The sequence below is a fragment of the Sminthopsis crassicaudata genome, chromosome 2, assembly GCF_048593235.1.
Source record: "Sminthopsis crassicaudata isolate SCR6 chromosome 2, ASM4859323v1, whole genome shotgun sequence".
In the NCBI taxonomy this organism is placed as follows: domain Eukaryota; kingdom Metazoa; phylum Chordata; class Mammalia; order Dasyuromorphia; family Dasyuridae; genus Sminthopsis; species Sminthopsis crassicaudata.
The window spans coordinates 638610233-638630077 of NC_133618.1; positions in this window are offsets into that span (position 1 = coordinate 638610233).

Genomic DNA, 19845 nt, shown 5'->3' on the forward strand with positions numbered 1-19845 from the left:
TTTTGAAAGAAGTATGATGGTATTTTTCATAATCTGAAGTGAGAAAAGTGTCCTCCAAGAAGATGAAAAAATTGTACATGGTGATTAAAAACAAGTGGGAATCTGAAGCTGTATTTGAGCTAAAGATTTCTTAAGTTCAAGTCTAATTTTAAGACCAAAATTCTCCTGGAGGAAGGCTAGTACTAATATTCCATATAGAAAAAGCTGGGGTCTTTGGGTTTGTCAAACACTAGAATAGTATAGATACGATTTTGTCTTGTGAGCCTAACCTGTTCAACTTATTGATTAAGTTTCTTAGCTAGTACAAAATGGTTTTGATGACCACTACTATTAAGCTATAGTTTTAGATCTGACATAGCTAGGCCACCTTCATTTGCATTTTTCATTAATTCCCTTGAAATTCTTGCCCTTCCTTTTGTTATTCCAGATGACCTTTGTTATTATTTTGTTACTTCTATAAAATAATTGCGTGGGAATTTGATTGTAATGGCACTGAATAAGTAGATTAATTTAGATTATATTGTCATTTTTATTATATTAGCTTGGCCTACCCATGAGCACTTGATATTTTTCAAATTTTTTAGGTCTGACTTTATTTGTTTGGAAATGTTAGGTAGTTGTGTTCATATAGTTCCTGACTTTGCTTTAGCAGATAGATTCTCAAATATGTTATATTTTCTACAGTTATTTTAAATGGAATTTCTCTTTGTGTCTCTTGCTGCTAGACTTTGTTGGTAATATGTAAAAATGCTGATGATTTCTGTGGATTTATTTGGTATCCTGAACTTTGCTAAATTTGTAAATTGTTTCTAATAATTTTAACTTGATTCTCTAGAGTTCTCCAAGTAAACAATTACATTACCTGCAAAGAGTGAAAATTTGGTCTTCTCATTACCTATTCTAGTTCCTTTAATCTCTTTTTCTTCTCATATTGCTAAAGCTAACATTTCTAATATAATATTGAATAGTAATAGTGATAGTGATGAGAACTAGATAAGAAGTATCTGAATGAAATTAGGTTTAATTGAGGTCTAGTGGCAGGCTTGGGGTACAGGGAGTCAGAGCTCCCCTGCAAATCCTTTGGATTCGGTGCAAAGATACAAAGTTAAATGAGGTCTAGTAGTGGTGCAAGAGTCCTCTGTAAAGGATTTTACATACCAGAAAACGTAGATTGATAAAAGAGGTTTATTGTGGGGTTTGGAAGTCAAGTTTAGTTAGTAAAGTTGAGGGCAGAGATAAGAGGGCACCAGAACTACAGGTCCAGTGGGCGGAAACCCTTGACATGACCAGCGTAAGGATGCCATGTTTATGATCTCTGCAAAGAGTGGACTCCAGTTTTGCCCTATTTATAATAGGGGGGCTTTTGATAATCTGAAGGGGCTCATGGGTGGAGTCCCATGTTGGTTTCTGGCTTGAGCTTCAGCCAGGGCTAGAATTTGATTAGAATTCAATGGGTTTTTGATAAGGAGGAAACTGTTTGTGCTTGGGGTGGGGACTGGGAAACCCAAGCAGATCACCACAATGGGGACTGGAACAACCCAAGTTGGCTCAGATCCAATGAGGGCTGGGAGAACTCAGATATCTCCCTTTGGAATTCAAAAGGATGCTTTTGACCAGGAGTTGTGAATCAAAGATCAGCCATGGGGGTTGGGAATCAGAAAGGAATCTATAACCCAGCTCATTAGTGGGCAACCTTCTTTCACCCTTGATCTTTTTGGTAATGGTTTCAGTTTGTTTTCATTATATAAGGTGATTGCTGATGGTTTCAAATAGATGTTACTGATCATTTTGAGGAAAACTCCATTTATTCCTATACTCTCTAGTGTTTTTAAGAGGGATGAGTGTTGGATTTTATCAAATGCTTTTTCTGCATCTATTGAGATAATCATACGGGTTTTGTTAGTTTGCTTATTGATATAATCAGTTATGCTAATAATTTTCCTAATATTTAACTAACTCTGCATTCCTGGTATAAATTCTACTTGGTCATAGTGTGTTATTCTGGGATGACTTTCTGTAATCTCTTTTATATCTCTTAATATTTTATTTAAAATTTTTGCATCAATATTCATTAGGGAAATTGGTCTATACTTTTTTTCTCTGTTCTCACCATACCTGGTTTGGTATCAGCACCATATCTGTATAAAAGGAATTTGGTAGGATTCCTTCTTTCCCTATTTTTTTTTCAAATTGTTTGCATTGTATTGAAATTGGTTTTTTTTTTAATATTTGGTAGAATTTATATGTAAAGCCACCTGGCCCTAAAGATTTTTTCATAGGGAGTTGATTCTATGTCTTTTTTTCTAAAATATGGCTAGTTAAGTAATCTAATTCTGCCTCTTAACCTGGGCAATCTATGTTTGTAGGAATCCCTCCATTTCACTTACATTATCACATTTATTGACATATAGTTGGGCAAATAAATCCTAATTATTGGTCTAATTTACTCTTCATTGGTGGAAAAATCTCCTTTTTCATTTTTGAGATTAGCAATTTGATTTTCTTCTGTACTTTATCTAATCAAATTAACTAAAGGTGTAATGTTCTTGGTGATTTTCTGGAAGTTGAGGAGCAGTCTTCCTTTCACTAAAGTAATCACTACAAGAATAGCCAGGTGTTAAAGTCCAAAGTCTTTATTGTCTCCTTCACAATTTACTTTCCTTGCCTAGAGCCCAGCTACCTTTCTTGAGAACCTTTTTTTTTTTTTTTTTTTTTTAATTATATATATATATTTTTTTTTTAATAATATTATCCCTTGTATTCATTTTTCCAAATTACCCCCCCTCCCTCTATTCCCTCCCCCCGACGACAGGCAATACCATACATTTTACATGTGTTACAATATAATCTAGGTACAATACATGTGTGCGAATATAATTTTCTTGTTGCACAATGAACATTAGAATCCGAAGGTACATGCAACCTGGGCAGACAGATATTAGTGCTAACAATTTTCATTCCCCTCCCAGTGTTTCTTCTCTGGGTGTAGCTACCTCTGTCCATCATTGATCAACTGGAAGTGAGTTGGATCTTCTTTATGTTGAAGATTTCCACTTCCATCAGAATACATCCTCATACAGTATTGTTGTTGAAGTGTACAGTGATCTTCTGGTTCTGCTCATTTCACTCAGCATCAGTTGATTTAAGTCTCTCCAGGCCTCTCTATATTCCTCCTGCTGGTCATTTCTTACCGAGCAATAATATTCCATAACCTTCATATACCACAATTTACCCAACCATTCTCCAACTGATGGACATCCATTCATCTTCCAGTTTCTAGCTACAACAAAAAGAGCTGCCACAAACATTTTGGCACATATATGTCTCTTTCCGCTCTTTAGTATTTCTTTGGGATATAATCCCAGTAGTAGCGCTGCTGGGTCAAAGGGTATGCACAGTTTGATAACTTTTTGGGCATAATTCCAGATTGCTCTCCAGAATGGCTGGATTCTTTCACAACTCCACCAGCAATGTATTAGTGTCCCAGTTTCCCCACATCCCCTCCAACATTTGTCATTATTTGTTCCTGTCATCTTAGCCAATCTGACAGGTGTGTAGTGGTATCTCAGAGTGGTCTTAATTTGCATTTCTCTGATCAGTAGTGATTTGGAACACTCTTTCATGTGAGTGGATATAGTTTCAATTTCTTCCTCTGAGAATTGTCTGTTCATATCCTTTGACCATTTATCAATTGGAGAATGGTTCGGTTTCTTATAAATTATGGTCAGTTCTCTATATATTTTGGAAATGAGACCTTTGTCAGAACCTTTGTTTTTAAAAATATTTTCCCAATTTGTTACTTCCCTTCTAATCTTGTTTGCATTAGTATTATTTGTACAGAAACTTTTTAGTTTGATGTAATTAAAATCTTCTATTTTGTGATCAATAATGATCTCTAGTTCTCCTCTGGTCATAAATTCCTTCCTCCTCCACAAGTCTGAGAGGTAGATTATCCTCTGTTCCTCTAATCTATTTATTATCTCCCTCTTTATGCCTAAATCATGGACCCATTTTGATCTTATCTTGGTATATGGTGTTAAGTGTGGATCCATATCTAATTTCTGCCATACTAATTTCCAGTTTTCCCAACAGTTTTTTCCGAATAATGAATTTTTATCCCTAATGTTGGAATCTTTGGGTTTGTCAAAGATTAGATTGATATAGATGTACCCTTTTTTGTCCTTTGTATCTAATCTGTTCCACTGATCTACCGGTCTATTTCGTAGCCAATACCAAATGGTTTTGGTGACTGCTGCTATATAATATAGCTTTAGATCAGGTACACTTAGACCACCTTCCTCTGAGTTTTTTTTTCATTAGTTCCCTTGCAATTCTTGACCTTTTATTCTTCCATATGAATTTTGTTGTTATTTTTTCTAGGTCATTAAAATAGTTTCTTGGGAGTCTGATTGGTATAGCACTAAATAAATAGATTAGTTTGGGGAGTATTGTCATCTTTATTATATTCGCTCAGCCTATCCAAGAGCACTGAATGTCTTTCCAATTATTTAAATCTGATTTTATTTTTGTGGCAAGTGTTTTGTAATTTTTCTCATATAATTCCTGACTTTTCTTTGGTAGATGGATTCCCAAATATTTTATACTCTCAACATTTGTTTGGAATGGAATTTCTCTTTGTATCTCTTGCTGTTGCATTTTGTTAGTGATATATAAAAATGCCGAGGATTTATGTGGATTTATTTTGTATCCTGCCACTTTGCTGAAATTTTGAATTATTTCTAGTAGCTTTTTAGCAGAGTTTTTGGGGTTCTCTAAGTATACCATCATGTCATCTGCAAAAAGTGATAGTTTAATTTCCTCATTTCCTACTCTAATTCCTTGAATCTCTTTCTCGGCTCTTATTGCCGAGGCTAGCGTTTCTAGTACTATATTGAATAGTAATGGTGATAGTGGGCAACCTTGTTTCACTCCTGATCTTACTGGGAAAGGTTGCAGTTTATTTCTATTGCATATTATGCTTACTGAAGGTCTTAAATATATGCTCCTGATTATTCTAAGGAATAGTCCATTTATTCCTATACTCTCAAGAGTTTTTAGTAGGAATGGATGTTGGATTTTGTCAAATGCTTTTTCTGCATCTATTGAGATGATCATATGGTTTTTATTAATTTGATTATTAATATGGTCAATTATACTAATAGTTTTCCTAATATTAAACCAGCCCTGCATACCTGGTATGAATCGTACTTGATCATAGTGTATTATCCTGGGGATGATTTTCTGAAGTCTTTTTGCTAATATCTTATTTAAGATTTTAGCAACAATATTCATTAAGGAAATTGGTCTATAATTTTCTTTCTCAGTTTTCGATCGACCTGGTTTAGGTATCAGTACCATGTCTGTGTCATAAAAGGAGTTTGGTAGGACTCCTTCATTCCCTATTTTTTCAAATAGTTTATATAGCATTGGGGCTAATTGTTCTTTAAATGTTTGGTAGAATTCACATGTAAATCCATTTGGTCCAGGGGATTTTTTTCTGGGGAGTTGATTAATAGCTTGTTGTATTTCTTTTTCTGAAATGGGACTATTTAAGCAATTTATCTCCTCCTCTGTTAATCTAGGGAGCCTATATTTTTGGAGGAAGTCATCCATTTCACTTAAGTTATCAAATTTATTGGCATAAAGTTGGGCAAAGTAACTCCTTATTATTTCTCTAATTTCCTCTTCATTGGTGGAAAGATCCCCCTTTTCATTTGTAAGACTAACAATTTGATTTTCCTCTTTCTTTTTTCTGATCAGATTTACCAAAGGTTTATCTATTTTATTGGCTTTTTCATAAAACCAACTCTTGGTTTTATTTATTAATTCAATAGTTTTTTTACTTTCAATATTATTGATTTCTCCTTTTAATTTTTGTATTTCAAGTTTAATTTTTGGTTGGGGGTTTATAATTTGGTCTTTTTCTAGCCTTTTAAGTTGCAAGCCCAATTCGTTAATCTTCTCTTTCTCTATTTTCTTCAAATAAGCCTCTAAAGATATAAAATTTCCCCTTATTACTGCTTTAGCTGCATCCCACAGATTTTGGTATGATGTTTCATCATTGTCATTATCTTGGGTGAAATTATTAATTGTTTCTATAATTTGCTCTTTCACCATCCCCCTTTCTTTCTACAAAGGACATAATCCTCTAGGAAAGAATAGAGAGACCTCTCATTCTTCCTTATGAACGGGGGTCCTTGCTGAAACCATTCCCTCTATTTGTGTCCTTAATTCTATCAACACCTATTTCCACTGGTCCCTTTCCATTTCACCCCTTCAATTACAATCCCACTTTTCTATCTGTGTCTCTTTTCTAGCTTTCTCCATGTGTGTGTTTTTTTTTTCTCTGTATCTGACTCTATCTTTCTGTCTCTTGTCTCTGCATATCTGTCTCTGTCTGCCTGTCTGTCTGTCTCTTCCTTCTCTACCTCTTTCCCCAACTTCCACTGGCTTCTTCCTTATTATATATAGATTGATTGCTTAACAAAACAAAATAACATCTCATTACTTTTTCTTTCATGCCATTCCCTTAAACAATTCATATCTCTTTCTCTATTCTTTCATAACAACTCTCTAATCAATGATTCCTCTTTCCCTAAACTCATTCACTTTTTACCTCCTTGTGACAAGTTGGTTTTGAAGTTAAAAAACCAAATCAAATTACCTTATGAAACCAACAATTTCTTAAATGATAAGCTTTTTTCCCTTCACCTCTCTTTTCTTGAACAATCTCTAATCACTTGAGTTTTCATGGCATAGTTCTGGCATGGTTTTCACATTGTGGTTACACTTTGTCAGAGGAGTTTGTTTGATCATCACCTTGTTAATGCCCTACAGCTGTACATATCTTCTCACACTCTGGCTTTTGTTTGCTTTTCTCATATCACTACATGTCTCTCCTGGAAGTATTATCAGGTTTCATAAATTCAATTGTCATTTTCATTAAAAAATGCTCAGATTTATATATACTGTCCTATTATTTTTCCTAAGTAGTGATCTTATATAACTAATTAATAATTGAATATGTCATAGGTATTTCCAAGATATTTCAAAGTAACATTTATATATATATATATATAATTTTTTTTTGGCCAAAATCTAACCCTTATCCAAATTTCTGAATTTTTCTTGATGTTACCAGCATGCATCTAATCATCAAAGAATCATAATCCTGGAAACATCCTTATCTCTTCTATTTCTCTCACCTGCCAAATGAACCTCAGTGGTAAATCTTGGTAATAACTCCACATACTTAGTAAGGTACAATGGAAAGAAAACTAGCTGTGGATTCAGAGAATAAGTGTTCAGTATTCACTGAATGTGATCACTCTATGTGATCTTTTCAATTTAGTTGATATCTCTGGGCCTCATTTCTTTTTTTATTTTATTTGCAAAATGTGGGTAATGGTGGAAAATCTTTAAGATCCTGTTTAGCTTTCCGTTAATAATTGTATAAGTTTTAATACACATTTCCTACTCATCACTTACGTAACCATCATTAGAGTCACAACTTCCATCACATGTCTGTAAGACTCCTTTTTTTCCTTTTGATCTCTTTTCTTCAGTTATTTTCTTCTTTTTTTATATCCTCCCTCCACGGATGCCAAATTGACATTCTTAATGCACAAATTTGGCATGTCAGTCCCTTATTCACAATGTTCCAATATTTATTTTTGATAATATTTTCCCCAATTACATGTGCAAGACAATTTTTAGCGTTCAATTTTTACCAGATTTTGAGTTTCAATTTTTTTCTCCTTTCCCTTTTCCTTAAATATTGGGCCAACTGATATATGTTATATTTGTGCTATCATATAACACATATTTTTGATTTAGTCACAGTTGTGAAAGAAAAAGCAGATTAAAATGAAAAAAAAAGAATAAAACAAGTGAAAAATATTTTGATCTTTTTTCAGAGTCTATCTGGATATGGATACCATTTTCCTACATGAGTCCTTTGTACTTTTCTTAGATAATTGTGTTCCTGAGAGGAGTTGAGTCATTTACAGTAGATTATCACTTAATATTTTGAGACTATATTCAATTCATGTCATCCAGATTTTTTTGAAATCTGCCTATTTATCTTTTCCATTACATTTGTATACCACAACTTGTTTAGTCACCTGCAAATTGATTTGCATACAATATTTTGCCACTAAGAAAATATCTTTTATAAATGTTTTTTGCAGATGTAAGCTTCCCCCCCCACACACATTTTAGGATTTCTTTGGAATATAAATCTATTAAGACATTCATGTATCAAAGGGTATTCAGAGTTTTCTGGCTCATCGACATAGTTTTAAATTGTTCTCTAGAATGGTTGGATCAGTTTACAAGTCTATCAATAATGCATTAATGTCCCAACTTTCCTTCATCTTCAAGATTTAACATTTTCCTTTTTTTGGTTGATGTTATACAATATTATATGTGTGAGGTGGTACCTCAGAGTTGTTTTAATTTGTAATCCAAAGTGATTAGAATACTTAGTCATATGCCTGTAGATAACTTTGATTTTTTTCATCTGAAAACTGCCTGTTCATATCATTTGACCATTTATCAATTGGGAAATGGCTTGTATTTTTTTATAAATTTGATTCATTTCTCTATATGTTTGAGAAATGAGGCCTTCTTCAGAGATAGTTGGTGTAAATATTGTTTCCCAGATTTCTACTTTCTTTCTAATCTTGGTTGTATTGATTTTGAGTTTATAAGAGATTATTTTTTTTATTTTAATGCAATAAAAGTTATATATTTAAAAATTTTAATGCTCTCTATCTCTTATTTGGTCACAAATTTTATACTTCCCCCAAAGATCTGATAAGTAGAGTATTCTTTGTTTTACTAATTTGCATATGATGTCACCATTTATGTCTAAAATTATATAGCCATTTTGACCTTATTTTGGTACATGATGTGAGATATAGGTTTATACCTAGTTTGTATACTTTTGTTTTCCAGTTTTCCCAGAAGTTTTCATCAAATAGTGAGTTTTTATGCAAGTGGCTGGGGTCTTTAGGTTTATCAGACATTAGGTAACTGGTTATTGGCTATTATGTCATGTGACCTAATCTATTACACACTAGATAATTTTGATGATCATTGCTTTATAATGTAGTTTGAGATCAGTATTTGTAGGTCCCCTTCCGTTGTATTTGAATTAATTAATGCTCTTAATATTCTTCACCTTTTTTTTTCTAGATTATTTTTTTCTTATTTTTCTGCAGCTCTATTGGATAAGGTTATGGTAGTTTGATTAGGATGGTAATGAATAAGTGAATACATTTATTTAGAATTATAATTTTTGGTATACTGGTTTTTATCTACCCAAGAACAAATTATATTTTTCTATTGCTTAGATGTGACTCCAATGTTTTGCTTCTATTAACCCCCTAATCTTCCCTCTCTTCCTTCAGTTCCCCCTCTACTTTATTTAATCTCCTCTTCTCTTACTTCCTTGTTGGGTAAGATAGCTTTCAATATTCAGTTACACACACACACACACACACACACACACACACACACACACACACACACAAATTCTTTTTTGAACCAAACTGATGACATTAAGGAGTCTCATCATCCACATTCAGTATTTATTTCCACTATACTAATTCTATCATACTTCTTCAAGTGAAATAATTTACTCATCCTGCTGTTCTCTCTGTTTGCACTCAGTGTGAGTCTCTTTATTATTCCTTTATTATTGTTATGTGAATACCTTCTATCTATACTTGTCTATGCATATTTCTTCTAGCTGAACTATTAGTGATACATACATATATATATATATATATTTTATTTTTTTATTTATTTTATTATTATTTTTTTTTAAGATTGCCGTATCAGCTTCCCATGCAGGTATATAAACAACTTAGCTCTATTGAATCTGTTTTGTTTCTTTTTACTTTTTTACTTTTTTAAAATCTTCTCTTGGGTCTTGATATTTGAGGTCAAAGTTTTGCTTTTTTTTCTGCTCTTCCCTTATGATAGTTTATAATCCTTCTATTTCATTGAATGACTATTTATTTTTGATGTATTATACTTAATTTTACTGGATAAGCCATCCTTGTTTGTAGTTCTAGCTCCTTTGCTCCCTGTAATATTTAGTCCCATGACTTCTGATCTTTTAATGTTGCAACTGCTAATTCCTGTAAAATCCTGATTATGTTTCCCTATTATTTCAATTATTTCTTTTACACAACTCGCAATATTTTAGCTTGACAAAATAGTTCGAAATATTGGCCATAATATTACTTGGAGTTTTAGTTTGGGATACTTTTTATGGAAATATTAGTATATGCTTTCAAAGAATATTTTAATCTTTGGTTCCAAGATATTGGTGCAATTAATCTTGATAATTTCTTGAAAGATGTTGTCCAGACCTTCTTTTGATTATGGCTTTTAGGCAGTCCAATGATTGTGACATGATCTCTCCTCAATCTATTTTCCAGGTCGGTTGTTTTTTCTATTAGATCTTATGCATTTTCTTCTATGTTTTCATTCTTTTCACTCTAAGTGGTTGTGATTCTCAGCTTTTGTTACTTCCTTCTCCACCCCTCACATAAGCAAAGGAGATAGGATTATAATCAAGAATATTCTACCAAGCAAAACTTAATATAATACTTTTGAAAGGAAAACGGATAATCAATGAAATAAATGATTTTCAAGGATGCTTTTTAAAAAATATATATATTTATTTGTTTTCATAAATGTGCATTGATTTTTAAAAATTCATTTGTTTTTAAAACACATTGTTTTATGAATTATGTTGGAAGAAAAAAATCACCACAAAAGGGAAAAATCATGGGAAAGACAAAAATAAAACAGTAAAAAGAAGTGAACACAGCATATGATGATTTTCATCAGTCTCCTTAGTTCTTTTTATGGAAGCAGTTGGTATTTTTATTCAAAGATTATTGGAATTGCTTTGGATTACTGAACTACTGAGAAGAACAAAATCTTTCATAGTTGATCATTGCACATTCTTGCTGTTATTGTGTATAATGTATTCCTGATTCTGCTTGTTTCCTTCAGCATCAGTTTATGTAAATCTAGGCCTTTGTATAATCAAATTATTCATCATTTTTATTATCAATTTATAATTACATTGAACAGTTCCAGATAGTTTCAGAAAGGGGAAAAAGTCATTCTTTCCCCTGTCACCTACATGCCATTCCTAGTTAAGAACTTGTCATTCTTAATATCTTAAATCCTGTTTTTACTTTCAAGAAGCATTTTCTGACACTAACTTGAAAATATTGCATCTTTTGTTTTTGTTGTCTTAATTTCAAAATACAACCTCTTCCCTTAATATTTATAATGTTCTTTCTAAAATGTAATGTTCTCTGTTGAGTTTTCTCAGGGTCTCCGGGAGTAGCTTTCGTTTCAGTTCAGTAATCTCTTATTGTCTCCTTCAAAGTCCTATCTCCTTCATTAGGGGCTCGGCTAGTTTTCTGGAGGCCTTCCAGATCTTGGTTTCAGTGGAGAAGTGAAGGAGGAGAGCCTACCACCACTTCTCTGTCTTCTCTAGTTCTGAGTCTGGTTGAGTCTGTCTGAGTATATATGCTTTATTATCAAAGGTGTGAATCTTATAGAACTATAGTAAGTACTAAGTACATGTACTGAAGTAGAGAACTGTTAAGCACCATGCTAAATTAGCTAACTATTGTCTATCAATTCCACTTAGTACCTTGTAAGAATCCTTTGTTTCAAGTTCAGGGTTCTGGCCCATAACAAATATAAACATTTCTGAAAGAGGAAAGAGAGAGACAGACAGACAGACATACACACACACATACACAGAGAGAGAGAGAGACAGAGACAGAGACAGAGACACAGAGAGACAGACACAGGGAAAGAGAATTTCTGATAGTTTATGATTTCATTTTTATTTCACATACATTTTCTCTATCTTTCCAAAGAATGAGTTAAATACATGTTCTCACCTCTTCTTCAGAGACGAGCTTTGCATTACACTGTCCTTTAATAAAAATTTCACTTCTCATAACTGTTGCCTCCATGTCTTAGGAAACTCATAATTACTGCTTACCAATGATTGAAACATCATAGAATTCCTAAAGACTTAAGTTTCTTGCCAAGGAATTTTGAATTTCCAGAGCTGCTTTTAAGATCTCTCATATGATTCATCAAGATCAGGCATTTGGCATCTAGTTTAAAAAGCTCTTATTTCTCTCTCTAAAATATCTCAGATGTAAATATTATCATAGGATAATTTATGTTAGGAGAGGTCCATTCAGAGTCATTTTGGATAACTTGAAATTAAATTGGAAACCATTATCTTACACTGATACTGGTGATGACCATTATTAGACCCTTCACTTTCTGAGAACCTACAGACTTTCACTATCATTCAACAAAGACGAAAAAAACAGCTAGCTCTTCAGAAGATGCAGAGGAACCTCTTAAACTTAATTACACAACTCCAATAGTCATGTCATTATTCTTATTCCCTCTCTTCCCTGTATTACATTCTTCTGCATTTATGTCTTCTGGCCCAAAATGGAGTTTTTATCTGATGCTTTAATATCGTTTTTCTCTTAAAGTACTTTATTCCTAAAGGAACACGTGTTGCTCCTTGATTAGCCAGAAAAGGGCTAATTCTTCCAACAACCCTTTCACTTTCTACTCTATCTATTAAGCCAACATTCACTTTGTGCCTCTATTTTTGGTACTCTAAACTATAATATATAATATTTAATCCCTGTACATCAGCAAAGCATTAGTCTTTCTATAGTTGCTAAAAATGAAATTTTTTGATTTTTAATCTTCTTTCCATTAGTTATCACTATTGTCACAATAGCTACCTGTTCACAACAGTTGCTCCTGCCCTTATGCATTCTCATTGCTAGATTAAGAAACATCTTTTTTGTTGTTGTTACATTCTTTTATTTCATTAATGGAGGGAACTTCCAGGTGAGGGAAAAAAAAAAGACAACCTCTTTATTCCAATGCAGATCAGTATCTCTTCTACAAGAGTTGTCTTTGCAGTTATTTCTCACTATTATTGCTTGCTAGATGGTGTAGTAGATAGCGCTGGTTCAAATCAAGAAGTTCTGAATTGAACTTCTGCCTTAGACACTGTGTGACCCTGAAGGAATCACTTAACTTTTCAGAGTCCCAATTTATTTATCTGTAATGATATATTAAATAAAAACATCAACTATCTTTTATTATTATGAGATTCAAAAGAAATAATCTTTATAAAATTATTTATAAATCTTAAATCTTCTATAAATTCTAGTTGACATTATTATTAAATATATTTGAGAGTTTTTTGTTGTGTTATTTTGATTGTGTCTAACACTGTGATCCCATTTGGGGTTTTCTTGGCAAAGAAATTGAATTAGCTTGCTTTTTCCATCTCCCACTCATATACCAAATGAAGAAACTGGAGTACATGAGATTAAGTGACTTTCTCAAGATCACACACCTAGCAAGTGTTTGATGCTGGATTTGAACTCAGTAAATTAAGTCTTCCTAATTCTAAGGTCTGTGTTCTATCCTCTGACAAGCTAAGTGCTCATATAAAGTTTATGAGACATAAAAGGACTTGGACCTAGTAATCAAAGCAGCAGAGGTAGAAATTGATTCATATCTTATTCAGACTTGTTTTCTACTCTTCTATACACACATGCACATAAGAAAACATATATCTAAGTATGTAAACATATATGTATATATACATATACATATGCATATATAAACTCAGCATGTGATTTCACTAGTAGAGGAATTCTTGTAAAAGAAAGTTTCTCTTGCCAATTTATATGTGGATCTGAGATTTATATTCTTAAAGTATTGGTAGGGAAATTGAGGGATTAAATGAGTTGACCAGGATCATACATATTTTGTGTATAATAGAGGTGGGCCTGATAGGCAAATAATATCAGAATGTATCCTCTTCTCATACATTCTTAGAATGGCAATCATTTAGCTTATAAATCCTAGAGTATTCCCTGAAGGACATAAGAATTTAAATGGTAGGCTAATGTTATACTGCCATTATGTGTGAGACAAGACATGAACTCATCTTCCTAACCAACTCAAGTGACTGTGCTATCACTACTTAAATATATTCAATCCCTCTTTATTCCTTCAAGAATAAAATACAAAATCTTCCTCCTGCCACATTGTAACTTCTATGATTTTATGCCCATTTTTTTTCATTCCAGTCGATAGCTCCTTACTACTAAATTAAACTTTTAGTTATTTCACATATGTAATATCCTATATATTCCCCCAGATTTACATAATTGGTCCTCAAGATTGGATGTACTCCTCTTAATCATGTCCATATTATAGAATCCTAAACATTTCTCAAAGCACAGTTCAGGTAACAGCTCCTATATGACCTCCCCATCACATACACATACATCCATACACAACTCCAAATACTCAAATTCTCTTTCCCTTGAACTTAATTTTGTACTTTTAAAATAGTACTTTCTGTTCACATGTATGTGCATATACACATACATTTTCTCATATACATATACATACATTTTCCCATATATACACATGCATATGCATGCACACACACACATATATATGTATATATATTTGTTCAGATAGATAGATACATATATATTTACTTAAGTATATTTATAAAGTTTCTTTCAATCAGGATCAATTTCCAGTGTTGAAAACAGCATCTTTTGGACATGGCTCTCTTCAACAATGAGATGAAACAAATCAGCTCAAATAGAACAGTAATGAATTGAACCAGCTACACCCAGTGAAAGAACTCAGGGAAATGAGTGTGAACCACTATATACACCTGCATTTTTTTATTTCCTTCACAAGTTAATTGTATACTATTTCAAAGTTCGATTTTTTTTTTTGTGAAGCAAATAACTGTATTGTCATATATACATATATTTTATTTAACATATACTTTAACATATTTAACATATATTGTTCTACTTGCCATCTGGGGGAGGAGATGGAGGGAAAGAGGGGAAAAATTGGAACAAAAGGTTTGCAACTGTCAATGTTGAAAAATTACCCATGCATTTATCTTATAAATTAAAAAAAAAACCTATAATAACAAAGAAAGAAAATAGCATCTTCACATTCAAATTGTATTTGATGATTATATTGTTGGATCAAACATAATCCTCTCATAGATATATTGATATCCAGAAGATTATAACAACGGAAGTGCCCTTATTTGGGCCAAGTGATAGGGTCAGAGAAGGACCTTTTTCAAGGAAGTACTTGAGTCAACATGAATAAGTATCTATACCATAGGTAACAGTGTTATTATATAAGTATCTATTACATAGATACCAAGTTATGGGGAATATTCTGAGATGAATAAATATGTATAAAATATTTACAAAGTATTAACTATGTGGCCTTAATACTATAATAACAAAATCAATACATAGCAATTTTGCTCTATAAAAAAACCACAAAGTCGCCACATAATAACTGTAGCAAGACTTTATGTGATAATTTTTTTAGCAGTATCTTATAACTATGGATAAAAAGTGAGTTGTTACAAGCAGTATGGATAGTCCTTCTATGTTGTCTAGATAATTCACTTAATAGCACTTTGCTTAGTGCTTAACCATATCTTGTCTATTGTTCAGCCTAATTTTATTGAATCAATGAGAAGAGAAATTTGCGTCAAAATATAGATATCAGGAAATATTGGTGAATGTATTTCTAATGTTATTTTATATAGAGCAAGTTGTAAGTGTTTGTTTTCACATTAAGTTGTCTCTATTTATAGGTGATACAATGTAATTCAATGTGCCCTTAAAATATATTTTTTTAATGCAACTCTTTCTATCCATGTGAGTCTATATTGTCTCGTTTTAATTTTCTTCTGAATTTTATAACTTTGTGCAGAGATAATTATGGTGATTTTTTTTCCCACAGAATAAATTTATTTTCAACTTCCTTTAGATAACATATATATATATATATATATATATATATATATATATATATATATATATATATATATATATATATATATATATATATATATATATATATATATATATATATATATATATATATATATATATATATATATATACATATACATATATATATACATATACATATACATATATATGCAGATGTATCATGATAAGTATCTAAACAATTTATTGCAGACACAAGAAAACACAGTTCTGAAATCATCAATTAATAAAAGTTTTCTGATTTTTTTTCTTTAATGACCTGAATGATTTCCACAAAAGTTTTTTGATATGAATTCAGAGAGTAAGCAGAGCCTAACCTCGTTAAGGCTCTAAATGGATTGTACAATGGCCTTCTCCACAACAGGCATTTACAAGATATCTTAGAGTATTTTAAATTGTTATTTTTCATGACTTTTCATGACCATGGGCAAGGCACTAAATCTTATTTGACTCAGTTTCCTCATCTATAAAATGAGCTAGAGAAGAAAATGTCAAACCACTCCAGTATCTCTGTAAAAACAAAACAAAACAAAACAAAAAATGACATTGCAGAAAGCCAGAAACAACTAAATGACATCAATAAGAATCCCAAGTTTGGTCAAAGCTCTGAATAATTTTGACACATTTTTCCTCTTCATTAATATGGTTAAATAAATTGTACTTTCCCTCTACATCATTTCATCCATCATTCCACGTTTCCCTTAATTTTTGTTTTAATTGTTTCCTATTGTACAGGGATATTTATGTCTCTATTTCCTAAGTTTAGCCATTCTCATAAAAATTACATCTATTTTTATTACAATATTAGTGTGACACTAATAATAATGACACTAATATTGTCATTATAAATATTTGTCTGTATATGTATATGTATACACATATGTATATACATGTGGGTGTTATGTATGTATATACACACACCATTTCCTTCTGAAAATATTGAAGGAAAATGCAAATGAAGTATATAGGTCACATAACTAATATGTTGACCATTTCCTTAAGAGCTTGTATTTGAAATCCTAGACACAAAGGAAAAGGTTGATAGAGAACTGTCCTGGTCTTTGGATAGCTGAAAAATAAGTATCTTTTTATCCTACTAAGACATCTCACTTTTACAGTCCCACTGATTTGCAGGGGATCAATGTCACAGCCCCTGCTACATTGGCAATAATCAATAAAATTCATCATAATCATGTCAAAGAAAAGTCTGATAAATTTGAAATAAAAAAGCAATTATATACCCAAAGGGGAGTGTAATCCCAGTGAATCCAAAGTAGCAAGAGGTCACTGAGTCATTTACTCTGGTTGGAAAATTTTATGACTCATAGTATATCTTCAGACAGACTAAAGGAAGAATAATCATATCTCAAGCTTAGAGGCATAAGGTGACCTTTATAGAGATTATGAACTTCCCAACGCAACTACCTTCTCCCTCCTTCCCTCTCTCTTTGTGTTTCTGTCTCTTTCTCCACCTCTTTCTCTGTGTTTTTATCTTTTTCTTTGTATATTCTAAGTCCTGAAATCATATAGTAAAAAAAAAATGTTGTTGTATTGGTATTACTTTTTTAATACTTTCAACTCTTGTATTGGCCAGGAATCAAACCTGGGCCTCCCATGTGGCAAATTAGAATTCTACCACTGTGCTACCTATAATTTACATTATGTGAAAGATAAGGATACAATTGAATGTTTCCTAAACCTTTCAAAAGTATTGCTTTTATTTAACATTCCAATAAAGTGATTTTGCTTTGAATAAAAGAAAATAACATCAAAGGTGGCAAATTATATATAGGAAATGCCTCGAAGTTTTTGTAGCTCTTCTCATTACAAAGAAGAAAAATTCATGTAAGAAAGAATATATTTTCTTTCTAAGTTATATAAACAGGCTATCAATTCTAATACTATTGGTCCTATGTGAATCAGAAGAACAAGTATCAAATGTAATCATCTAAATGGTATATGTCAAGTGAGATTATACAAACATATACTATGTAGCTTTGCAATCATACCATTTCACATAAAGGGGAATTATTATATTAGGTTATTCTTTTTATCCTCATGATCATTATGTTTTCTAACCTCCAAAATCAATATAAACATGATCACAGATGAAATTTTCTCAAAAGTCCTAACATATCTGACAATAATGATAGGTTGCTTTTTTTTTCCCTCTCACACCTTGAAGATCACAGACCATCCACTTATGTCCCTTATCTATCATTCTTACTAATGTCCTGTCATAGATTTCTATAGCGTGTATTCCCTATTTTGGTGTCCTTTACTTTCTCTCTGATATTCAAAATTACCATTCAGCATGAGGAATCATTAATATATTTTTTCACTCATATATTCCTTTTGTGTATTCCATGTTTCATATTATAATATAAATATTAAAATATGATATAGTGAGAAAATAAATACTAGTTTTTCTAAATCACTTCAACAAAACTAGAATTCAATTCAAGAAGATCTATATCTAAATCCTGCCTGTCACTATAAACCTAAATCAATTCTTTATACTTAATTCTAACTGATCCACTAACCTTAATGCACTAGACAACTAGGGAGCCATGGATAAATAACATTTTTTTTCCTTAGGTTTCTCATTTATAAACTATGGATACTGATACTTACAATGTCTCTCTTCCATGGATATGGTGAGACTAAAAGATAATTTATGCAAACAGATTTGCAAAGATCAATCTACAATGTAAATGTCAGCATCTGCTATCATAAGTAACATTGTCCTCATCCTCCACATTTCTTGAATTCTTAAAATATAATGTTTCTGAGGGATTAATTAATAAATCAACAAAAATATTAACAATTTACTATGTAGTAATCACTGTGTTAGGGAAACAAAGACATAAATGAAATACACCCTGGGCTGAATTATTTATAATATGAGAGGAAACAACATTTTCAAATTAAGAATATATAAAATTAATTAGATGAGAGGCAAAATTCAAAATTGATACATCCCCTACCTTTGAAGGTTGTATATCATATCAAGAAATGAAAAATGCATTTAAAAAATAAGCAAATAAAGAAAGAATACAGAACAGGGGATATATCTATAGTTATATTGCTATCAAGAAGTCTTAATTAATAGATAGATACATGGATACATAGATACATAGACACATAGATATAGATATAGATGTCTTCCAAAGTTCTAGAGTACTTATAGGCTGTGTTTTATTCCTAAGATAATCAAGACTAAATTTATCAGAAAATGACATAAAAAAGTTTTCTTGACTTCATTACCAGAATCATAGTACCTCTCATTATAGAATATATGAGTACAAAAGAAAAAAATAAAGTTTGGAGAATGGATATTGGTTGAACTGTGAATGAACCTATTCATTCTGAAAAAAAAAAACAAATTGTACTTACATGAAAATAATGTCTATAATATGCATTATTCTTTGAATCAGAAATTTCATAGCTAAACTTAAAACCCAAAAGAGGATAGAAAACAGAAATATATAATAATAGAAAAATATTCATACTTTTTTTTGCGAGAGAGAGACAAATAGAAGACATATAGAGACAAAAAGAGAGAGAGACAGGGGGACAGAAAGAAACAAAATCAGACAGAGAAAGACAAACATAGAGAACAAAATTGAGTATAGAAGATGGTTATTTTGTTGCAATATTTAATATAGAATTTTTCAGAAGTCTAATACGAATCTTATCATCATTTACAATCATGGTTCATTTCAGTTGCTTCCTTAGCTGAGCCATCAATGGAAAAATTTGTTTCACTTTAAATTCCTCCTTTGATCCAAATGGTATCTCCATTGTCACAATTGTTCTTTGTGAGACAAAGAAATGGTGCTTACTTCAACATGGAAGAGAATATATGCCAAATAATGTCTCTTCATTA